The sequence below is a fragment of the Rhea americana genome, unplaced genomic scaffold (genome assembly GCF_003343005.1).
Source record: "Rhea americana isolate MKP2758 unplaced genomic scaffold, rheAme1 scaffold_56, whole genome shotgun sequence".
Classification (NCBI taxonomy): Eukaryota; Metazoa; Chordata; class Aves; order Rheiformes; family Rheidae; genus Rhea; species Rhea americana.
The window spans coordinates 4,308,779-4,334,924 of NW_028186712.1; the positions used below are offsets into that span (position 1 = coordinate 4,308,779).

Sequence of the window (26,146 nt, forward strand, 5' to 3'; positions counted from 1 at the left end):
TTGCTGTGGAGTATATGTATGAATGAGCACACTTAGGTAATGTGATGAGGGAGAGGGAGGAAGGRAATTGCATGTGTTTATGCATGCAAAAATCTCCTGCTTCTGGACCTGAATTTGCATATGTATGGATCTACTAGAGGTCAGATGATGCTCACCTACCTTTCCTAATCTTTTTTTCTCCTGAAATAAAAGCACACTATAATTTGTTTGTGGAAGACTTCTTTGGATACATCTGGAACATTTGCCTCCATGGACAGGGAGATTCAGTGAAGAAATAATAGAAAGCATTTGAGTAGGTTTCTGAATTTCTGCTATTCTTGTTGTTTTCACATCACTTACCTAAATACCTTTGCTAATTTGTCTCATCTGATATGTCCTACAGAGGTTCATCRCATTCTTGTAGTTGCTGCACATCTGTGAGACTGGTCAGCCAGTCCTTTGGGGAAAGGTTCCCCTTGTTTAACAATGCAGCATGGGTTTTTTGCTGTCTTGATGCCTCCTCYGCATACTTCTAAATTGCTGATTTAGGTTGATTGTATTTCTCATCTACTACATAATGGGCAATACTTGAACAGTACTGGTAGATGATTTGCTGTAGGTGCTCAGTGTGCAATAGTCCCCTTTTCCCACATCTGTTATAGATCGCTGGAAAAGGTTGATGTACTAGAAGTATTAAGATAAGTATCATTCTGGTCTTTTATAGAGTAACTTAGGCCAAGTTGCTCAGGGGTCTCTCCAACTGAGATTATGGAATATCTATCCTTGGATATATTTAAACCTCTTCTGCCAACCTATTCCAAGAGTTCGTTGCCTTTCCTCTGTGCACCTCCGAAAAGTATCTCTCAGTCTTCTTTATATCCTACTGCCAGATAGTTTTGCACAAATAAGTTTCATTAGCAGAGGCTGAGAGCTTTGAAATCTATCTTTGCTTTGTGAGACCTAGGAGAGAGAAAACAGCTGTGAGAAATGAAGACGATGTTGAGAGAAAATATAAACATAAAAAATAATTTCTTAAACTTTTGTAGCTCAATTCACAACTCTAACCTTTTTATATCATATATACTGATAAACCTGAACATGTATGCATATAGTGTGTGTATCTGGTTTTGAGAACTTGACATGGAGTATTTAATATCAAGGTTAATTGCAAGGCTCTKGAGACACTGAGGAATGAAATGTTTTCTTCACAAAATAGCAGCATTTGATTTTTTCAAAGTCTTACAAAATCTTTTGGGAATCATGCAACAGGAGTTGACAGARGCTGATCAAGATATGCTCGTGGAAAATTTGGTAATTGGTTTAAATGCCACAATGTGCTCTTGAAAAAGGTGTATGAATACCTTTGATTAAYTTACCTTTTAGTGTCCAGAAACACTAGAATCATAAATTTTAGGTATATGAATGTTGTTTAAAACTGTAGGAATTACACTTAGTGGGAATGCAGGATGTGAACTTATTTCATGGGTTAATTGCCCCCTTGCCCTTCCCCCCCAATAGCTACAAATTTAATGCTGTTTCAGAGCTAAAGGACTGAGGTTGCAAGCTTTTAGCTACTCAAGTTGATCAGTTGATGTAAATTGTTTTAGGTCAAATATAGCAACATTCTGTATTGTTTTCAATGCAGAAGACTCATCACATAATTTAACTGGGATATTTTATAAAGCAACTGCTTACCGTACACTGGAGTAATAACAAAATACTCCATATCAAACAGTTAAGAGACTAAGTAAGAGACAGCAGTGTACTGCATCTGTACAGGCAGAAGCAAAGTACAAGAGTAGAAATAAATGGAATAAAAATAACTGGAAARAAGTTAAATTGTTTGTGATTGCGTCAGGAAAAAGTTGTAGTTAGCCTGGGAAGGAGTTTTGCCCAGTCTTAACTCCAGACTGTCTCTGTGCAGCTCGTAACATCAAGCTCATACATTTTAGCTACAGATGAAGCTTTCTACTTCATATCAATGCTAGTAGAAAGGAAGAGGCAGTAGTTACCAAAGACCAGTCACTGTCCTGCATCCACTGCTACAGTAACAAGACCCTTACCTGTTTGTAGAGATAACACTTCTTAARGTGAGGATGAATCAGGATGCAGTCTTCTAGAAAGCAGGTGCTGCTAATTCTCCAAAAGATGGATGTTAGGATCCAAGTGCACTTGATAACACTAAATACCTTTGGGAGCTGTACTGAAATTAAAGAACATCAATGATGTTTTCATAAGAGATGTAACTGTATAAACTACTAATGCAGAGTGCACCTGAGGCAACATAGAGAAAGTCTTGGAATGACCCATAGATGAGGCCTTTCCTACTATTCAGAGGACAAAGGCAGCCAAAAATAATCTTGGTGACAGTGTTAGTCTGTCACTGATCTTCAGATATATCAAGCTGTTTTCAGTGCTCAAGACTATTTCTGAAATAAGGGCATCAATGGCTTTGGAGTGTGTCATGCTCATTTACGCTTTATAAGATGTGCAAAATTTGCAGTTAGGCCTGTGAAATACTGCAGACTGTGGAATGTGTCCCCATGTAGTTGTAGATTGGTCCCTAGCAGGAGGAAGAAAAGTGAGTGTGAAACCCCTACAGAAATAACATTGTTTTGGCTGGAAAAACAAACAAACAAACAAACAAACAAACAAACAAACAAACAAAAAAAAAACACGAGGTATTAGGATTGGAATGCCAAATAGGCAGATCAATGAAATAGTCCTATTTCAGTGCAGAGTGGTGCAGATTATTTTCCTCTTTAATTTATATGTAGCTCTAAGTTACAAGGTAAAATAAAAAAGGCTYAGTACCTTACAGAAGTTCTCAGTTTTTCTTTTTCTCCCATTGATTCTGGGGAAGAATACATTTAATATCCTACTGTTTTACTATGAGGTATTTAGATGGTGACTTCTTTTTTCTAAAACAAAATCACYGTAACATGAATTGTGAGACCTCAATAAATATTTAGTATTTTATAGTGTGGGKTTTTTTGTGCCTGTTTCAAGAATGTTTTGCCCCAAAAAAGTCTTATGATAAATTCCTATATCCAACAAAATGCTTGATACCTTGACGCCATAGGTAAGTGYCAGCTGAAGTCTTCTGAACACCAGCCAAAACAAGACATCCCTATCTCAGGACAGACGCTTTGTGAGCCTTTGAGTCTTACAGAAGTTCCAGAGATGGAGAAATACCACTTAAAAAAAAAAAGTCTTATTCCTAGCAACTTTGAGCAGTGAGGGTGATACATTAACCATTGTCCTTCTCTGGTAATTGGATAGCATTTCCTTCAAAAATGTTTTAAAGGTGTGTGTGTGTGTGTGTGTGTGTGTGTGTGTGTGTGTGTAAAATTACGTATTCTGTAAACTGCAGGGGAGCAGTTTACATCTCACTCCAGATGGAGTGAGATGAGCCAAGGAGAATGATTTAAGTGGATGAGACTGTTTCTGCAAATCTTTAAGACTTATTCTCCCCCCCCACCACCACCACTGACTGGGTTCTATATTTTTATATACAATGATTCAAGTTGGGTAAGTATTTTTTGCAAACAAGCCATAAGGAAAAATACTGAAATATTTTATGTACTACACCTCTGATAATAACTCTCTTTCCAGTGCTTTTCTTTCTAGTAATTTGTTCTGATACCAGGGAGTCACACAGGCTAAGTGTGCAATGAATGTGCAAATGTATGACTCCTGAAGAGAGAGGCATTATAGTACTATACTCAGAGACCACTGCTGAGTTTACTCTTTAATATTATTTCCTCTGATTCAAGTCTGTGCAAGGGAAAAACGCTATAGAACTAGGGAGCTGTTTTCATTTATTTTTAAAAAACATAGCCTTTAAAGTGCTAACATGAATTAAACAGTCTTCAGCTCCATTGTGCTTATTCGTCATTTYCAGTCTCATATACAGACCTAAATTTTTACCAAAATCGACAAAAAAAGACTTTGTACTCTGGTTCTCTACTATATTCTGATTTAAACCCCAAASCCAGGCTTAAGGATCATTGAAAACATGCTCCCAATGTCTCGTTATAGCCATCCTTCATGAAACCCTGCACTTTGATTTTTATGTTACTAGTGAAATGAATCTTGCTCATTAAAAGACCTTRTGAAGGATGAACTAGGGCTAAAAGAAGTTGAATTGTGCATATATAAACTTGATGTTTCCATTCTGAAATCAGTCCATTGCCTAATACTGTGAACAGTGTGAGGGATGCAACTGCAGGTAGGTGTGTGCTATCGTATTTAAATAAGTCTTTCCTTTTATCTTGCAGTCATCTCTGTATTCAAGGTATCATATCTTTTCTATAGTCTTAATTTTATAGGGTAAATTTTTAGTCGTTATTAAAAAATGTGCTAAATTAACCTCAAATGATGGAAACATTTATTTCCTGTATAAGGATGCCTGCAGGAATTGCAAAACATGAACCCCTGCACTTGTATCTTTCTGTTACTTTCCAGACCTGAATTTATAATAGTGAAGGTCTAAGCTTAGCAGTTATTCACAGAATAAATAGAGTGCAGCTCTGGTTAACTCAACTTTGTCTGCACCATCTTACTAGTATCTGTGACTGAAACTTTCCAGCCATTTTGTTGTCTCATTTAATGTACACTAGATATAAATTTCAGCTAAACTCTAAGTTGCAGCACTGATGTTTTTAACTGACCAGTAGGAATTGAGACTAATCAATTTATTTTACAGGATTTTTGTGGCATTGATGCCCATATCTCAGTTAGTGAAAAGGGGGAATATTAATCTAATTATTTCTTGTTTCTATTTGTTCTGCCTAAAGACTCTGAAGAGGAATTAATGATAGATTAAAAAAAATCTCCAGAAGAAAAACACCCCCTACTGCTATTATCTCTGTTTTTTTTTTTTTTTTTTTTTTTTTTTTTGCTACACTTGGAGCTTTACAGTTCAGAATAAAGGGTGCATATACTATTTGCCAGACATGAATAATGAAGACATTTTTCTTTCATTTTATCTCACATTATTCAATGTTTGTAGTGTGACATAATCAGGACGTATAAAAATATATATTTGCTGTTCTAATTCAATGACACAAAATTCAAGATCCCTGAGGTAAGGTTAAGTAGGAGCTCGTATAGTCAGGGTTGAAATTCAGACACTGCAGATATAATCCATCTCCCTGACACATGCAGTGCTTCATTGTGAGACTGCCAGACACAGTCTGCTGAGACGGGAATGTCACAGAATACCAAAACAGGGGGAGATGCAGTTTTGTTCATCATTGCTTTTATCTACGAATATCCATCTAGCAGTCTCTATACATAGCTGTTGCCAGACAGAGAAATATGAATGCAGCATAGGGATGTAGCAGCTAACATTCAACGTAGTGTATGGAACATATGCTAGGAGCTCACAATTACCTGAAAATAATTTGGGTACTTAATCAGGTTAATTGCTTATCTTCAAGGCAGTATTTTGGTGCAGACGCTGAGTCACCACCTCAGCTGTCTAGCAGAGATCAATGGCTGTCTGCTTGCCCGCATTTCCTAGCGAATTCTGAACTTAAATGACAAAAGAGACCCTGAAGGCAAAGAAAGTGCGCTGTCATCACTGAGGAGGGAGGGAGGGAGAAAAAGCTGCAGTGGCAGAAAGAAAAGAAGCTCTTCGGAAAATATAAAGTGCTACTGGTCTTGCAATTGCATCTCGGTTATTCCCGCTCCAGCATGCATTCAAGGTTTCCCCACTAGGGGCAAAAGGGAAGCAACCCGAAACAATTAAAGMTAGCTTAGGGGGCAGAATGAGAGAGGCAGGTTTTTGCTTATCTCGGGTATATGTGAATATTTTGTCTGAAGCAGAAAGCAAGAAACTTGACTTGGTTGTATTGGACAGACTGGCCAGTGGCACAGATTTCAGAGTGGACTTTCACGTGGCTGTATAACAAAGCAAACTGTCCATTAAAAATGTTTGAATGCCTGGCTTGCAGCAGTTTCAGCATGGCAAGAGCACAGGCAATGCTTCAGAAAACTGTCAGGGTATCTGGGTAATTCTGACTTAAATCCAAACAGAAAAAAATTCTGGGGCACTGAGGGAATACTTCCTTGCCATAGACTTGGCAGAAACCAGGCTGCCCATATGACCAACCAGGCTGGAGGAACAGGCACGTCTGGGTCTGTCTGGACACGTGACAAACTTGGCATCACACTTAAGTATTGTTGACTAGGGCTTCATAAGTGTATTTTTATTTGGAATAAAGAATCCTGTTCTGAAAGTACTAAGCAACATCTCTACATAGGCTTTTTCCTGCCCATTTGTGAAGGATAGCTTCTAGCAATAGCTGTTTCTCAGTGCATCACAATATGATGCAGCAGTTCAGGAAAAGGTGGTGATAGAGCTGAGTGGCTTGGAGCAGTGGGTAAATGGGAGTAAAAGGCATGGATCGAAACTGGAGGAGAACCATTAGCGATGCTAATCATTCCCAGGCTTAGGGCAAAAGGTTCACGAAGTACCCGCAAGCAACTGAAAGTTTWGGAGAAGGAGCAGCAGACTGGCTGTCCTCTGGGGAAAAGAAAGTGAAGGTTAKGATTATCCAGGTAGTTATTTTTCTTATGAGTTTAGTGCGCCTCAATTTCTGTGATCAAATATTTATTCCTATCTGTGTCRTGATAATTTTCAATGCCCCCTCTGCATCCTTCCCAAAAGGAAGCCCTGCTTTTTGCAAAGAGGTCTGCCCCTCCACAGAGCGGGTATGTTGAATGTGGCGTATAAGGATCAGAGGGAAATCAAATCCAATCCAGGAATGGATTGGACTGATGTGGCTTGGTCGTCTCATGAAACAAGGCACAATACATCATTCAGTATTCATCTTGCATCTTTACATTTTAAATAAGTCTGATTATTTTTTTRGGGATGAGAAAATTAATATATTTTTATATTTCTGCATATCCTGTTTGTATTTTTGAATCTAGCTGAAAATGCAAGAAAAATCTGTGATGTCTAATCGGCTGACAATGGAAAGTATAGGAATCTTATAAGAGGGTTTTTCTTTCTTTTTAGATCTTAAAAAGTAATTAAGTGACTAATGGAGGATAATATTTTAACTGGAATTTGATGAATACAAGTAGTATCATCAGCTTTAAAGTTTTTACTCTGGCTCTGCAATAAGTTCGTTTTTGTGGTTTTATTTGAAGGAARAGAAAAGCATATAGTAATTATATTTTTTTAAAGAAATAAGTGATTCATTAATTATAAAATTCTTCATTCTGAAAACTTTTACTAAAAGGGTACACATTTTTCAACAAATAGATGAAAAAGGCAGTCCTGTTTTGCCAGTTAATTAATCTTTCATTGTTATTATTTTTTTATCACTAGGACTCARTAGATCCCAGTGTAGTTCTACAAAGTTAAACTTGATTTCAGATTCTTTGTTTCCCCAAAATAGATTAGAAGTCCCTGATTGTTTTAGTACTTACAAATAAAGAACAAAATCAGTGTTAAAGTTGTCTTCTAAAGATTAATTTCACATACTCAAGCTATTTCCTTAGTAAAAAAAAAAACAGATACAGGAAATTTGGAGCTTTCATTCTTCAACCATAAAAGCARCACTTTGGGTACAGAAGAAGTTAGGTGCCCACGGCCTTGTTTTGGTTCTATGTTGTCTTTGAAGACTTACCTATAAGTATTCTTGAGTACGAGCTGCTAAACTTGTGAGCACAAACATTTATGGAATGACTAACTAAACCAAATATTCAAACCTCTGAAAAATGAACTTTTTGTTAAGAATTTCAAAAATATAGCCAACTATTTTACATCTTTATGGTTATGGCTAATGTTTGTCATAGGGCTTTACGTTCTATAACCTCTGTAAATTCTGAGTAAAGCTTCAGACTTTTATGTTCATAATATATGTTTTAATGGAAGATCATCTGATTTCCTGCAGCAGATTGTTGTCTCATTATAATAGCAATGACTTTTCCATGTTGCTTCCCTGTCTGCAAGCAGAGAATCAAGTTTGCATACATATACACCCACATTAAATCATACCTATAAATCCATTACAAAGTTTGGTTAACAAAGACTTCAGTGTGATTTCCTGATGCATTTGAACATACATTTCTAGAGAATTGTTGATACTAAACTCTAAAGGAAAAAATGAGGCATTAAAGATATTGTAGATCAGTCCAGATCCTCTCTTTAGCTGTTTATGCAGCCATTATATACACTATCAAAGATCTGTAGTAATTTTTGGTTCACACTGTATGAAGTGTTTTGAAGCTTTTATATTAGAGTTCTGATACTTGCTAAAATCGTTTGCCTCCTCCCTTCACCCCTCCAAGAAATCAGTTGCACAGATTTCAAGTAGCATTGAGCTGTGGCATTACACTTCACCTTGGTTGCTTTTAGCTCACTGTGTTTCAAGTGAAACATAAACAGACTTCAATAATGTCACGAAGGCTATTTTTATTAAGTTCTCGGCTAAGAATATGTATTAAGAAAAACTCTGTTACGTTCCAAAGCATCAAAAAGAGAGCACACTCATTAGCCAGGGGTTGGGATGGCAAGTTGAGGAGTGTCAAATGTCTGACCCTTGTGAGAAAATACTTGGGTSAAGCACAGTCTTGCTGGTTGTTGAGGGACATTCTGTCTCTTCAGCTGCACAGATGCTATGCTCTAGCCTACAATGTTCAATATCTATTCTGCAAATATCAGCAGAGTATCTGTACGTCCTTCATGGCTCCTAAGTAGATACTAAAGAGGCCTCTTCACTGAGTACCTTGTAGGATCCATTGACCACAGCAGACTGAATTTTAACCAGAAGAATTCTCACAATTTTGAGATGATTAACCAAAAATAGGATGTTAAAGCTCAGTTARGATTACCTTCTAGATCATAGTTGAAACTAACATTGTAATTTTAACTAGACTGATATCGAGGCAGTGTGTGTGTGTGTGTGTGTATRTGTGTGTGTTTATTGTCTTGACAAAATGCATTATTTCTGCAGATCCAACAAGAAGTTCAYACCTAAAAATAAATAATTCTTCAGTACGCTCTTGGGGATTTTACCCTAAGAGTTTTTTTTAAATAAGCTTAAAATGAGTTGTAAATATGCTTCCAATTCCTGAATGCTAAAAAGAGATATGATGTCACTAGAAAACAGAGGCAAAAGAAGGAGAAAACACAAATTAAAACTTTTGATCTAAACACAAGGATAACATGAGATAACAAAGTGGTTTTAGATCAAATTTTTCATCTCTTCTTACTAGCTTAGAATATGATGTCGTAAAATGTTGCTGTTGCCAATTTTGATGTTACCTTCATTTTCACAGAATTGCAGAGAATAGTTGAGGCTGGCAGGTACCTCTCGAGATCATATAGTCCAACCCCTGCACAGAGCAGGGTCAGCCACAGCAAGCTTCCAAGGCTCCTGAAGCACTGTTCTGTGCACTACTTCCGCAGTATTTCAATGCAGTATTTCCATATAATATTTCTGTTTTTCCCTTGAGAGGTCACAACTTTCCTGACATTCATACTGCATATTAAGCCGAGAGTCCTTCCCATGACTCTGCAACTGCAGAGAAGTTTGGAACTTACCAAAAAAATTTCTTCATGCTTCGGTATGTCGATGTCAGAACGGCACTATCTTGGTTCCATTAAATTAATGGAAATTTTGTTGCTGCTTTTGATAAAGATTCTTCACTAGGATTCTTAGCAGAATCATTTGATACAGGAAACAGCATTTTTAAAGTCTTTTGGAGTAATCTATTTTATTTTTTCTGCTMTCTATTTTATTTTCCTGGTATTTTTTCCATATCACTCAGCTGACCTTCCTAAAATGTTTGCCAAGTACCTTGTTTCTTTACAACATAGGGGGTATATGCATACCATAATGTCATCAACTGATGACAAATTTGATGGCAAATCAATTAATTCTCAGCATTTCTCCTCTTTTCTTGAAAAGTGCAGTCTCTGCCAATTTCCTACCCATTCTGCTTTCAAAAATTCTCCATAGGTCTGTTATCATCTGAAAGGCAAGTGTACCTCTATTCCTTTGTAAAGCCATGGGAAAACCAAGAAACTAGTATTGAGAGTGTCATGAAGTATACTGTTGCTCTAAGTATCACAATTTGTGAGATGCTGGATACTTCTAATTTACCTATGCATTAGTGTATTCTCAATCATGCACAGGATGCTTGTTAAAAGAGCTTGACTTTAAGGGAAAGAGAGATAAGAATAGCACCCATAAAACAACTTACGGTTCTCTAAACGTATTCAAAATAGTCTTGTTTGCAAGCTATACTCCACCAGAGAACCAGGAAGGAGTAGTGCGCTTGTACCAAACCTGAACCTGCCTGGAGCAGAAGGTGAGCCCATTACCTGTGGTAGGACAAGTGACGTACTTGTGAAGTTCTTTCTTTCTTTCAGCTTGTTGGAAGTGGAAGCCTAGACCTGAGCATTATTCTGCCGCTGCCCTTCTTTATGGTTCTGATATGCTTCGTTTCCTCCTTCTGTCTTTTCTGATTGTAGCCCTGCCCCTTCAGTGTAGGCAGGCCTCTTGTGAACTGTTGCCTTTTGCAATGGTTTCCKTGTTTTTTTGTCAGCTGATGTGTTGCTGCAATACTAATAACATACTCTGTACTTGTCTTTTGGTGTGGCCCCATATTGGACTTTTTTTTTACAGAGTCAAGAACTCACATTCAATTAGAAATACTTGCAGGATTAAATCTTTTGTGCTAATGGTTTTCCCCTGAGTCACTGCTGACAACTAATAGCTCCATGAAATTACAATGGACAGTATACTTAACAAAATAATAATAAAAAAGGAATTCTGCCTGGGGAGGTTAGTTTATTAGAAACAGGGTTTGGAAAAGAATAGAAGGTCGAAGACAAAGCATCAGTCTACTTGTTCTGTGGGACTGAAGCAGCTGTTTCTGTCACACGAGCCAGCAGCAACCAGGGCTTTTCAACTAAGAGGAATGCTGGCGTAATTATCCTTACTCATTATGAACTTCACCTGGTTTTAATTTAGTAACATAACTTACTGAATATTTTTTCCATTAATATGAGTTACGTGTGTAGGCACAGCAGGGATTGATTTGGGGACATCTGACTTTTTTTCTCCTTTCCTACACTTTTCCCTCCTTATTATGCTAAAGTGCAACAGTTACTGCACATGTAAGCGTAACAGCCCCATGAATATCCAATGAATGTGGCGTGTTGTTTAAAAAATAAATGCTGAGAAAAGCAATGATAATTTGCTGCTATTGTAATATTTAGCCAATTTATTTGTTCTACTTTGAAGATTTACATGGGATCCTCACCATGCCTTTAAAAAGCCTAGCAGCAGTACAGCATATTCATCCCTTTCTATCTTGCAGTTAWGTACACGTCCCAGACAAGTGAATATGATTTCCATGTGCAATGATCTGAAGTACACTATTTTGGAAGATTCTAACAGACCCTAATGAATCTATAGCTACTCTCTAGTGTCATTGCTGGAACATAAGCTTTTAGCTGTATTTTCTTGCAACATCATTGTTACATTACGTTTAAATCAGACACTATCCAGCTTTTAGTCAAACATCATTATTTCTTGGTGCTATTTTATACCACTGATGAGAGATTATTTTGATGGCAGTCCTATATTTTACAGATGTGAAGGGGGCCTGTTTCATTTTTTGTGCAGTATATCTCAGCACAAAGTATTTTATTTATTTAAGAGTCTCAAARCAAACAAATCTGCAGTTTTAGCTGACTTGTCAAACTTAAGGTCTCCTGTAGGGGACTCAGAGCATAGGTATTTGGCATGACAGTTTATGAGAGAGAGATTTTAAAGGAAGTGTCACTTACAGAAATGAATGTTGTTGTTGTTTAAGAGGGTTTGAGGGTTTTTAGTTGTCAAAATAAGATCTTATTTTTTAATCCTGCTGTGTTTAGATGCCTAAGCACAGAGATAATAACAACATTAAAAATGCCTTATTGACAACCAACAGTTGACTTGGAACATATTGTACCTCTCAAGTTAGAAATATCTGCAAAAAATCTTCCAATTAACAATAGCAACCAATGGTTTTTCCAAAAATGATAGTGCAGCTATAGTAACTGTCTTTATTTAACACCCCTACTGTTAAGATATGTGCTTATTTATTGCCTATGCCAGAGTGCTTATATTTTATTTTATGTGCTTGCTTTACTTTTTAAAAATCAGTTATGGATTTTTTCAGAAAAGAAAAAAAAAAGGCTTTTTGAGTACTGAGCAAATTTCTTACATGCATTTATGAGCCCAATTCAAAGTTCCCTAAAGTCAGTGGAAAGATTTAGCATATCTAACTGGCCTCCATTAAAAATATAAAAATATATATTCCTGTAGGCTGGATCATGAAGTCAAGATCCCAGTAACAAGTGATGGGTCAATTCATGCACAACTGATAGCAGTAAAGGAGGGGCTGGCTCTTGTACTTTTGTACCTGGGATGTGAGGCTGTAAAAGCACACAAGTATTGAGCCATAAGCAGAAATGTGCAAATGGAATTTGAAGACAAGTTGTAGAACAGGTCCATAGAGTTGTACAGGAGCTGCAAATACTTAACACCTCTCCGATAAGCTCCCAGAGACGGATGCCTTTTTATTGGGCTGATGACACTTGACTGCTTATGAAGGGTTTATGTATTCTCCACGTACAAAACCAAAAGTGGCCGAATGAAAGAATAGCAAAGGTGATCAGATTGCCAAAAAGTTTTGATTTTAAACATATGTTTCCAGAGAGGTGTGAACTTTAGGAGGAGGTTCGTACAACTGAAAGATCATCACCAGGGCTGTTTCTCTTTCTTCCTGTCCTTTGCCCATGTTTTATGTTCTGTACAGTGGTTGCCATTAAACTCTTTCCTATTGCTCTTAGCCTTGCATTAATTCACTGTGACATTAAGTCTAGAGAATACTATAATACTATTAGTTAGGCAAAATGAAAAATAAGGAAGATTTTTGTACGTACTATTGCRCATGACTGCTTAAGATAGAATCAGTCTTTCAATTGCAGGGAATTGTTATAGCACAGGAGTATGTTTAAAYAGGGTACCCTGACCTCTCTCCTCAATCTCCTTTTGATATTATCATTTTCATATTCAGGCTCTTTGGTCCCCTAAGAAATTTAGGATTCAAATGCAGTTTTATTTACCAGATAACATAGTATGTAATTTTAAATAAGAAGTAATGTCACGTAATTGCCAAAATATTCACAATGTGAATGAATGTAAATATTCAGGTATGTTGAATTTAAACCTGAATATTGATTATAACAAAAATATAACTTACTCAAATATCAAGCTAGACTTTAATCACAGTCTTGCATAGCTGGAGATGTGTAAATGATTCTGTCAGGTAAGTAAGTGGTTGAGAACTGTGACTCACCCTGCTCTGAACATACTTCTCATACTTCTTGGTCTGCTTCTTGCTGTGTTTTGAGGCCATAAAAGGTGGTAACATATCAGACAGCTCTTTGCAACGAGTGGAATCCTCTTGTTGACCCATATTTACCAAAACTTTTTCATAAACAAAATAAAATCTTTGTAATTATTTCAAGTGATCTCCGTAGAGAAATGTGGAATCACCTGCATTGGCTGTGAACATGTCTTTTTTTGAAGTCTTTTGGATAATAATCTGCCAATAGGGGTGACAGACTGAAGGAAACTAAGACAGTATCAAAAACTTTAGAGGTACTTTATTCTGAATTTTTATTTCGAAATTTAGAACATAGTTTTTAGTGACTATTTTTGTGACAGTCTCTTTCCAAGAAGGTAGGTATGGTGCAAAATTCCTTGATGTCTAAGTTAACACTTATACCGAAAACAAACACGAAAGGCACATCTGATGTGATGCCTCATTCCTAAAGTGCATTAGATGACAATATATTAGTGTTTTGGAGTAGCATTTATTACCTTTATGTCTCAAATTGAAACAAATACTAACAAAAAAAAACATACTGTATTTGTTTCAGTGACTAGTTTTAACCAAAAAATATATGTTTCTCTGTGYATCATGGTGCAGTGAAGTTTCTTAGAGGGAGAGTTTTGTTTGTTTCTAATGAGGAACAGATAAAAGCCAATACTGCTCTTTGTCCCCAAATTTAACAGGCCATGGGTTMGCTGGTTCCCTCTATTCTGTGGCAGAGAGAGGCCTTGAAAAGATTTAAAGATGTATTATGGATTCTCATAATGATCAAAGCATTAATATTGGTCAAAGAATTAACCAATTCTTTGATCGTTGAGCATAGTCAAAGAATTAACGCTGTCTGATTCCTCTTTGTTCAGGGATGTTTAGTACAATTAGGAGCATGAAAAACAGTTCAGGAGTGTTTGCCTGAGACACTGGTAGTTAGGTAGAGACTAGCATTGCAGAAAGAATGGAAAAGGTGAGGAGAGAGTAATAAAAGCCAACTGGTAAAAATAATCATATGGCTTGAATGTTACATTTCATGTGGCAGTCTGTGCTGGATTGCCTCTGAAGACAACCGTTAGACACACCAAGGTATGTCCATGGTGAGAGTTTTAAGTTAGTTACAATTTGCTCATTTTAATGAATACACTAAACAAACAAAAAAAAAGCTCAGCTTTTTAGTGTATTTAGTTTGTTTTGCTTAGAGAAAGAAGGCAACTGGGAATCAAGGCACTGTAAGTAGCATAAGGTTATTTTATCAAAGTGTAAAACTTTTAAAGTGACAGTTGGGAAAGTCATTTGGAGAGGAAGGGGAAACTGTTTAGGAAATACATTCTTAGCAGGTAAAGGCTATGCTCCGACCATCAGTTAGATCTAGGTGCAGAAATAGAAACATGTTATTTGTTGGATTAATTCAAGAGTTCATTAAATAGCACTCTGTTCTCTTCTTTGTCTTATATACATCAGTTAGATCTGTTCATGAATAATCTTGAGTGAGTATGAATCATCATGCTTATTCCTCTCTGACACTAACAGATTTTAAGAGAGTGACATGAACGTAGAACACGTACCCCAGGRTGTGGCAAGTCTCTCTCAATGTATGTTTGTGCTTGTTCCTGTGCATAATGGTATGTGCACTCAGACCTTTCTTTTTATTTCTTTTCTTTTCCTAAAATCAATGTTTCATTCAGAATATTACTTGAATAAAGGTGGGAATATAAGACTTTTTTCTTTTTTTTCCCTCCCCTCTAGAATTCTGTTCTATTCTTCCTGTAAGTAGTTCCTTTGTTCCTTTATTACTGGTATAATTAGTAAACAGAGTGTGCAGGAGACCAAAACATCTATGGTTAGTCTTTTACTGTCAAGGACTGAGAAAGACACCACCAGTTTATGCAGCTCCTGTTCATTCTGTTGGACATTTGTTTAATTTCTGAATTCCCTTTAAATTGCTRGGACTAATAACATGGACAAATGCTTGCAATTATGGAGGAAGATCTCCATTTCTTTCTATAATGAATTTTTTCCTGTTTTGATATGTACTTTCATTAAAGTTAATGAAAATTACATGCACACATATAAGATGGAGTATATCCCTGAAGGTTTTATTGGAAAATTTGACAATGCTAAAATAAGCAGAGGGTCGTAGTGTGCTCTTCCACAAAGATAATCTCTTTACCTTAATCTAGTCATTTTACATTGCAAGTCAGCGATTGCTTTTACAAAGCATTAGAAAATTGGAGGGAGRGGGTAAAAAAGTAAAATGAAGAGAAAGAAAAAGAGAAAAGAATGAAGAAAAGTAATATTTTGTCATTTCCAAGTAGAATATCCCCCTGTTTATTTCTCATTCCTCTCCCCCTGCAGAGCTAGTTTATACAGTGCCTATCTGAGTGAAATAGACTTTCTGTCCTCATCACAAGTACGCTGAGTTAGGCAGAGTGAGAGTGGGTATCACCTGGCTTTTTTTTTTTATTTTATTTTTTTTTTTCCAAATCTGAGAGGTACAGCAAAGCTATCCTGAAATCTAATTGGCAAATTTCCAGTATTTACAGGAAGATTGAATCCTTTTTGTTTCGGCAGTCTTACGAGGACTTTGCTGTGGAGCTGCTGCCATTTACACTCTGTGCTAATATCTAGCTCACTAGACAGTGAGAGAAAAGCCGGAGTGTTCATGGAAACAGTGCTTCCTCAGGCAAGTAATAATCAGCCTAATGTTAATGTCATGCTACAATCAGACTCTGACAAGGTTTGCAAATATCTTAAAAGGAACTGTTCATCTTTGAATGCTGTAGATCAAAGCCTGACTGGAACAAAAAAATAAGTATGCTGCATGTCAACTGCAGAATATCGTTCATGAGCACAGTATAAGCAAAGRCGACCACTATCATCACTGGCAGGACCAGCCAGATAGACTGAGCTGGCCTACTACTTAAAATCTTGCTGCATAACCATAAAAAGGAAAAATCTAGCTTAAAAGCCCATTACTCATCTCCAGAGCCCCAGACTGTCTTTTTAAAGCTTCAGGTCCATTTTTTAAGCTGTGCTAAAGAGTTTTTTTACACATGTCTATTCTCAGGAACTTTTCTTTGTTTTTTACCATTCATCAGAATAATTTTTGTTCTGGGGAAGAATAGGATGGTTGTTTGAGCAGGGGGATAATATATAAACCCTCCCAGCTCTGCCATAGATATGCGTGTTGTGCAACTGGGAAAGTAATTTACTCTCTGTGTGCACTTATTTTTCCAACTGTGAAATGGGAGCAATATCTCATTTATAACCACAGTATGAGGCTTGATGCATTAATGTGTTTCCAGTGGACTTATGGCTCTATGGGACAAATAGATGAATTTTGCCTTGTGGGAAAAACAGAACAGCCAATACAATAAAGTGTAGTTTGCATTACACCAAACCTAGCCCTTTGGATACTGTGCTTCTGAGGCAAAAYCATTCTCCCTCCCCATTTTTCTTTTAACTGTGGTGCCTCCATTATTTTTGAGGATTAAGAGTTTGTGAGAAGCTAATGTAGGCTTTTCCCTGCATTGGCTCAGTTCTGCTCTGCCAGGAGTTTGGACATGGTGAAGCCAGCATGCAGTGGAAGGGGTACATCGTATGTATTACACCTGCTTGTACGGCGTGCCTAAACTGATCTTCAAGGTATTCATAAAGGACTTACTTAAAACATGTTATTACCAGGAAGGACCTAATCTGCTGTTGTCTGCACCTGAGCCTAGAAAATCTCTCTGAATGATCTCATGCAGAGCTCCACAAGCCTGTGGTAGACGTGTACTTCCTTCGTGTGGCTGGAGAATAGTGGCAGCCCAACTAGCATGTAAGACAGGGAAGTGTATGTCTTAACCTATGGAACCCATCCAGTGTTTGAGCATGAAATGACAAACTGTAATGATGCTGCTATCTCACAATTTTAGGCAATTAGTCTATTCAGGGAATAACAAAACAAAACAACCAATCACTAAAACTTCATATACGTTTTCTTGACAAAAGAATGCCTTTCCTTTGCTCTAGGCTTCCCTAGCAATACTTGAATTTGCAAATTATACAATGAGAACATTTCTTTCCCAGAAAAAACATAAATCACCTAAGAGAAGAGCATCTAAAACAATTTTCTTTTTTCTTTCTTTTTTTTTTTTTGGGGGGGGGTGTCTTTGTGAGCAGATTCTCTTAGYTCTTTATCTTGCAATGAAGCCTGTGGGTCTACAGCTGAGGTGTATTTCTGTTTGGGCATTTTCAGGTGGAAGAACTTCCGGGCGCTTCCCAGTTTCTGAGCTGAATCCCCTCAAGCACGCCTCTTGTAATGAGATATGATGAGAGAGTGCATTTATTATTACCTGGGTTATAGCTGTATTTCACAGCATAACCGTGCTTAGGGCCCCTGAGAAGCAGAATCTCTACTAGGGCCTCCAAGCTAGACAGATGAGGGAATAAAGCTCAAAGAAGTGACATGAATGTCCAAAGTCACRTAGCAGCTCAAAGAGATTGTGGCAGGTGCAGAATCTGTCCTCATGTTCTGCTTCACAGGTTATAGCCCATATTTTAAATTTTTCCTGATATTTACTAGCAACCACAGAGCCAATAGCACTTAATGTCAGGGGGTCCTTGAAAGAGGTTAACAGACCATTTGTTAGAAGGCATTTAGTGCCAGTATCTAGGAAGATTTAATTTGTATCCCCTTGCCGACCACACTGATTTTAGTAATCCTGAGATAAAAGCAAGAAATAATTGCATGATATAACATTCCACTTTATCTCACTTACCTAATGTAGCATTTCTACTCTTATGTATTTTACCCTCATAAAAATGAGCAGACGTTATGGGGCATACTCTCACCTTGAAAATACTAATGCAGATCAAGAGCCACCTTTGAACTTATTTTATTTAACTGCATTTTTCTTCTTTTTTATGTGACACTTTACAGTTGGAAAAGTAATTTGCAACAATGAGAGTTGAAAGTAGTTTATAAAAAGTTTAAGGGCATTAAATGGAAACCAAACCAACCAAAGTTATTTTCTGTTTACATCCATCAACCAAGATAAGACTTCAGCTCCATCTCTTAAGAGGGAAAAAGATCAAGTTTGACTCTAAAATGAGGCACAGTATAAAGGTCTTGAATACAGTTCATAAGAAAGGAAAGAAGAGCTACCCTAGCTAAACAGCATAATGAAGACTAAATAAATTTGAACTAAATAAATTGGACTAAACAGATAAATACTTTACTGTGATTTCTAATAAAATGTAGTTTTTAGAATATATTTATRTATTTGTTGAAAACTACTGTATTCTTAAAGAGATGTTGAATTTTGACCCTGATTATTTTGAGGTTTATTTCACTAATTTGTCCCAGCTGAAACAGTATCATAAAGAGAGGCTGAAATGTTTTTGTAGATGCTATGCAGTTTGTTTCAGAAGAGSAGATTAACCATCTTTTTATGCCTATGCTATCTCCTTAAAGCCTGTAGGACTACACAGTTATAACTCTGCCAGGAAAATTTGTTCCAGTACATATATACCTTCTCTGTATTATATCTGTAATAGAAAATGATTGGAAAGTGACATACACTGACCTCCAGTAGATAATTATCTGATAAAAATTCATATTTCACTTCAAAATTCCTGAAAAATTATAATGTCAGATTGATGTTTATTCCTAAAGATGTTCTAGAGAACTTTCCCTTGATCTTAGATCAGTCCACTGTCAAATTCCTTAAAGGCCACATCTTTTATAAATGATAGGAACTGCAGATGTATAATTCATGTGGAGTATAAAATAAGGTTTAAAACATTTGTATTAAAAAGGTAAGGTGATCCTATATTAAATCATATTTATGGCCCCATTTTGTAGAACAGAATCCTTCTGTCTGAAGTTTAGCACTTACTTTTTATTTCTTAGAATTTATTAAAAAAGTAACTGTGACAAGGATGTTGGCAGATAAATAAACTCTTTWAAAAAATCCTTGTGTTGGTTTGTCATATTATTTTCTATTAGCAACCSCTATACTTTCTGCAAATTGTTTTCAACTATATTTTTACTAAATGTTTTTGGAAAGAGCAGTGTAAACTACAGATTTTAGCATTACTGTTTTGACACTGAAAGCTCGAGATTAATAGACCTTCTCTGTGGACAAAAAAAGAAAAATAAGAACATTTAAAGTTATATCACCTTGTGGGTATAGTCAAATTGCWGTAATTCTGGAAACTATTGCCATTATAGAATATGAAGGCAAGATTTTAAATTCTTGGTGTATTTTGCTATTTTTTTTCCTCCTTCTTTCTAAAGTTTAAGGGCTGCTCCTGAAAGTTTGTGCTCCTTTTCCCACAGTGTGAAACTGTGCTGCTATTGTCTCTGCTCAAATATCTTTAAGCGTTTTTAAGGAGAGGGAGCAATAATTCTGTTTTATGTGATTATATTTTCTTATTGCACAAATCTTAGCCTTGATCCCATTATCAGACTTTCACCAATAAAAATGGAAAGTAAAAATACAGTATCTAATTCAAAAGAGTTGGGATTTTGATCCTGGTGGCACCACTCTAGAAAAAATGTAAAGATTCACCAATGTCTTAATGCATACACAGCTTTAGCCRTTTAAAACCATGCCTTTAATAACCCCTTGGGAGATCTGACATATATTTACTAATATAACTTTGAACAATATTTTGGCAGTATTCTTCCTGTGGTTTCATTTTCTTTGAAGTGTTAACTAGAATCATGCTGGTTTTCCTTTAATAGTGAAGAAGAATTGCAGCAATCATTTTTTCTGTATAATGCAAGATGATTTTTTTTCTTTCTTATTTGCCTTAGTGGTATGAATTCTCCGAATGTCAGYTTTCATAGTTCCTGGGACCTAGAAATTAATAGTAATAAGTGAAAACAGGCAGGTTTTYAGGCAGATGGTTTATATCAAACACATGTTGTATCTGATAAACTGTAGACTCAATTGTTTTGTCCCTCTAGATATACTCTTGCTCATGCCTTGCAGAAGTGGGCTCAAAATACCATTGCATTGCTAGCAAGTAGTGTTCAAAGTAAAGGAGAAGCAAATGCTGCTTTTGTAACTCAGAAACTGGCAACATGCCTCCATTAGGATCAAGGTAGTTTTTTTTTTTTTTTAATAAAAGGATTAATCCTATCATTATCCTTTGCTCTTATATTTATTTCACTCCCTCTCCTGTTTTATAAATCTTACTCTTCCTAATTTCTAGAACAAACATGTTTCCTATTGTCAARGTCATCTTCTGCCTTTCCACAACCATCCCCAACCCCAACTCAAAATGCTGTTCTCGTTTTTCTCCTCCAGACAGTTTTGACTGYGGTCCCAATGGAATAAGAAAGTGATTTCCCTTTCTCATTCCAGGAACAGCTCCTATTTTTGACTTCCTCTTTTAACTCACTTCAAATGAGAACCTCTCCCATCTATGGCATTGTGGACTAATTCTCTCAGCTTCATATTCATACTTCTATCTTACTGAATCTTGAGGATCAGGYAGCTTTTTTCATTTGTTGTTCACACCAGGTATCAGTCCTCACTCTCTAATGTCTGTGGCACTGACTTGATTTCTGATATTTTCCATCAGATGAGTGCTGGGAGATGGCACACAAGACAATGAGAKGACAAGGATTCTTTTCTGATGCTACTTCTCGGTTTTTTGATGATCATGTCTTGAGCTGATCACGAAGTTGAAAGTTGTGTGCATCTGTGGGATAGAGGATGTGGACCTTGCGGAGATGCACCGTTCCCTTGAGTACAGGCCCTAGAAACTTGATGAGTGAATTGTGAAACTGGAAAATTGCCTGAGGTTGGTGAAGGTAATTCTCCATATAGAGGTTACCAGTGGGGCAGATCAGGGAGCTGAGAGTAGCCTTGATTCAAGCTGCCTCAAGGCTCATTAACGGGAGAAAAGGGTGTAGTGAAAATGGATAGCAGCGAGTAAATGGTCTATGGAAAAACAGTCATTGTAGTTGAATGAAGACCCCTTCTGACTGCACAGTCCRAGGGCATCACTGGAGATGCCTGCCTTGGGGCAGGCACAGCTTTGTGTGATTAGACAAAAGTTGGAAGCACTAGCTGTTAGGCTATGCTGAGCTAGTTTATTGGGGAAAGTAATGAGGGGAAAAGGATGTTGCTCTGAAATCCCATATAAGTTTAGCTTTAACCAACCTTTACGGTACAGGCTATAAGACCTGGGGACYAGGACACTTTGTCTTTGACAGGAAGTGGGGTGGAAAGGCATGCGTCTGCTGGTTAGAAATATGACTGTCGCCACTAGAGACACMCGAGGAAATGAACTGGAGAACCTCTGTTATAGAGTATTAGCCTCTAGCAGAGAAAGCTGGGCTGAATTCCAGTTGCTTCTGAATATTTTCCTTTCCAGGAATCACCACCTCTGAGTTTGCTGTACTCATATTTTAGTGCTTTCTCATAAGATCCCTTTTGAATATCTGCAGAACTATGCCCTTCATGCCATTTACTTCTTAAAACTCTTCTCTAATGCAGTGCCAGAACTCAATAATATTAGGCAAGTGGTTTTATGTTCAGCTCTGTTCATAATGGTTCTTTCATTGGTTTCCAATGAATCCACATACTGTCTTTTCTCACACATAGCAGCAATTATGGAGCATTGTTTTGTTGTTATAATGCTTTGCACAAATGCTTGCCAGATGATAAAACAGTATCAATAATTCTAAGTCTGATTAAAAAATCAATTTAGCATTTATAACTCATTTATGCATTTATTATTCAGTAGATGGTAATACAATATTTGTAATTTCACCGTACTGCACAGTGGTACAATTACTGTTACCTAGCTTTACAGATTTTTTTTCAATCTAGATCTTAAAGAACTTTGTGATGAAATTCTGTATTGTTGATCTTTGTTTAAGATCAGAAGAAAGGTTTCTTACCAAGTGGTGCAAAAACTGGTGAGTATTAATTTACTGGTATCAAAATTTGCAGATATCTCCAATTCTTACAAAAGATGTAAGATCAACCAGGCRAATTTCCACCAAGTTGCAATTGCAGAATGGATAGGAATTAGTACATGCTGATGTGCTCCTGCTGACTCCAGAGACTTCATTCAAGTCCATGGTGCTCTGCTGCTGTGTCCAAGCTGAAAATATGGCCCCTGTCTCATAGAAAAGGAATATACTGCTTCRTTCTGCCTAATCTCAGTCTTGGCACAGGGTGATTTATGAATCACACTCTACAGCTAATGCATGTAGAACTGAATTGTCCCCTAGTAAAGGGTACAGTTATAGAGAACACAGTTCTATTTTGTGTTTGGAACATACAAATACAGACTTGTTTTCTGATGCTTCCTGCAGTAGTGCTTACCATTTCTAGTTTATTACAGGTGACTGCACAGACCGTAGGAATATAAAAATAATTTAATTTCCAAGCTCATTTTTTTTCTTGTGATGTCTACTGCAAGGATTGTGATTAGTGCCGCTTTCGTAATAGGCCTTCATTGGGTCAAACAAATGGGTCTCCTTGGAGACAGACATTTTGTAGTAGAGGCTGATCCAACACTACAATTTCATTTCTCTTAGGCTGCTGCCAGTCATTATCAATGTAATTCATTTTGGTGATACGACTTTTACACGACTTTGAACAAAACTTTTCGGTATCTCCTTAGTCATTATTTACCATGGCTATATTCAACACTCTCACAACCAACTCAAAAAATGTGCATATGAAGAAAAGAAATAAATGCAGGCGATTTCCTAATTTGAATTAAGGTAATTTTAATATTGCTTACCTTTTTGCATTATATACTTAAACCAGTTACAGTACTTCCTTGCATGATACTTTTAAATGCTGCTAAAGATATTACTTTGCCAGTAGCCTTAAGTGCTTTCCCCCTTGCCGATGAAGCTGAGAAGCGTCAGCAGCATGCAAACCATAATGGGATAATGTGTAGCTGGTGCTTGAGCACCTCTTGCTGGCATTTCTGTGAAAGAGTTTTTGTGTCAGTTCATGAAGGGATCATTGGCTGGTCTTTTTTTGAACCAGCAAAGGYGATGTAACTGTGAAGGGGGTAAAGYTGAAACAAAATTGTGTATTTTTTCCTCTCAAATGGCAAGACAGGGATTAAGGAGTTCTCTAGAAAAAGCCCATTTTGATTTTGAATTAGATAGAAAGTTTGGCTGTTTTGGTAGGGAAGTCTTACCAGTGCTGCCAAATAATAATAAATAAATAATAAATAATAAATAAATAATAAATGACTGATAGTAATAATAACAATAATACATTGCCCTAATAAGGAATGTGTTCTAGAGAGCAATAAGGGTTGTGTTTGCATCACCTCCAAGAGACAACATGCCAGTTTGGTTTTTATGGTATATGCCTCTAAAACTCTGTCCAGAGGAAACTCTATCAGGAAGCACTCCAAATGCGTGAAAAGACCACACTAAACAAAGTGAAGCAAATAATAGTAACTTGCTGCAGTATTCATGAMTTGAATAAGCATGATTTTGGAGTAGACGAACCAGCAGAAGATGGGCAAAGTAACAATAATTCTGAATGCAGGTTAGAAGCTGCTTGGAGTTCATGCTTCTTGAAGCAGATTTAAATGAACAAATATTGTATCTTTATCTTCCTGATTATTTTCCTTTGCCATCATCCTCCACTTCCTCCCCTGTATGTAACAAGTCATAAGTATACTTTGAGAGGAGAAGGGACTTTTTCTCTATCTCTTTATATGGACAGGAAAAAATTCTACCAAAATTTCTTAAGAGAAGATTAAAGGAAAGGAATTTTGAGGGAGAGGGGATGAGTAAGAACATTAACATAAAAATAACCTTCTTTATAGCAACCCCTGTAATAATGAAATAAAATGTACAGATAAAATGTTCTGATAGTGCAAGACCTGGGCTTAAGCCAAACCAACATCATCAACAAGAAACGTTCATTCTGTTGTTGCTGTACAGTATAAGCAAAGAAGGCTTTCAATGACAAACATACTCTCTATTTTCAAATCGATTACTTTAATTGAATTCTTCAGTCTTTCTTTTYTTTTGTTCTTACTCCTTTCTATTCTTCAGTCTTTCTTTTGTGTATGCATTAGTAGAGGCCTTTATACCCCCACCCCCYTTTTTTTTCTTTTGCAATAAGGTGTGATTTCAGTGGAGTAGTTATCCCCTGAGTGGATTCAACCTAGTATTCATAGATTTTTTGTTCTCATTGATAACAGATTGATTGGAGCTAGAGTTTTTCCCTCTCTGTTCCCCCARACACTTTGTTAACTATTTTAAATAGTGTAAGAGAATGTCATCTCCGTGAAGACCCTGTCCCTCTGARCAGAAGTGGTGTCGGTGTCTTACTTGTCCCTCTGTTGTACTTCCTTCTCCTCCTCCATGCCGTAGGGTTTGGAGGTTACGTCAGGGAGGAAGGGGATAACTGAGAGGCACGCTTTGGGCAAGAAGGAGCAGTTAGTATCAAGACATTAGGACTGTCCTTAATTTAAATGAAAAAAAAGAGAAGCTGAATTCATTAGAATATTTAGCCTTTAGTTTATATGGAATAATAATCCTAGTCCTCAATCTTCATATTTCTRATCTTTTAAAGTTCTAATACGTTGCTTCATGTATACATGCAGTATGTGCTATTGCAAGGCCAGACTGTGTATTTTTTGTTTAATCCTCTACCCTGTTAGATTGCTTTTATTTTTAACCTCAAATATTCCTTTATATCTTCCACAGTCAATATGAAATTGCTCTCTATTAACTGAAACAATATATTCCAGTGGGTATAATCTGAATACAGTACTTTGTTCTAGGCATGAACAAATAAAAAGCAAAGTATTGTTTAATGCAGCACAGGAGAGGTGGCCAGTGCCTGTTGGACCAATTCAGCTTGCATTTATTATAAAAGATGTTGAGGAGATTGCAGTCAAAACAAATTTGGAAAACAAAATAGGAGAGTAATAGTGAATAAAAAACTTGTGAGGGGGTGGAAAGAGGAAACACTGATGAAAGACAGAAAAAGGAAATGGAAGGTGAAGACCAGAAAAAGGAGGGAAGAAAATGACTGACAARGAAAAGGAAGGTGAAAGGGGAAGAAAGAAGAGAATTGTTACACATATTTTAAATGGTGTGTGACACGGCATGTTTAATTATGTTGCTGTTATCTATATGTGCACACACAAGCCGGCCTACATTAGGCAAAATTAAGACGGGTACAGTGAACATGTRAAAATGTCAGTTAATGTAATTTTTACTACAAACCTGTGTTTACAAATTGTCAAATTCTTATACAGAAAAATGGGGGCAGAGGTCTGCTAGAATGAATTGGAAGGAACTGCTGAGTTTAACCCGCAATGGATTTTTGGAGACTTTTACTTCAGGATGACTAATCATGCCCTCTCCTAGCATACTGCTCTCTCCTGAATGTTGCCTCCTCGCTTGGCTCATCCAGTCCTAGACTTCTGCTGCTGTTTCACTGCCCTTCTCAGAAGTTACTGCTATTTCTTCTTAGTCTCAGAGATATTTCCCAGGAAATAAACTCAACTGGCTTATTAGAGTTCTCTGGCTAGCTCTGCGCTGGKATTCACTTCCAATGTTGGGAACCAGGAGGGTCTGAAAATATGTATCAGGGCATGTAGTAAGTGAAACTTTAAATTTTCTTCCATGTTGATGTGACTTAAGGGAAAAGTGTGCAAAGGTGAAGAAGTTCCTGGGGGTGAAGAAACAGTGTGTATGCATTGGAAAGAGGCTGTGTCATAAATGGTGACAAAGAACAGTTGCTGAACTGAACGTCAC

General features: G+C 36.9%; 1 long non-coding RNA gene across 26 annotated transcripts in view; it reads left to right on the forward strand.

Annotated features, from left to right (window-relative positions):
• The window catches only part of LOC146587860 (uncharacterized), a 359,490-nt gene that overhangs the window by 296,628 nt on the left and 36,716 nt on the right, over window positions 1-26,146 (forward strand). The window contains exons 13-15 of one of the 26 annotated variants that reach the window (XR_014897560.1): window positions 14,917-15,008; window positions 20,345-20,481; window positions 20,745-20,925. The exons of 23 other annotated variants lie outside the window; for them this stretch is intronic. This is a non-coding gene — a long non-coding RNA (uncharacterized LOC146587860). Of the gene's footprint in view, window positions 1-14,916; window positions 15,009-20,344; window positions 20,482-20,744; window positions 20,926-26,146 lie in introns of those variants that run through there. 2 more of the 26 variants (XR_014897562.1, XR_014897561.1) reach the window with 2 other exon arrangements.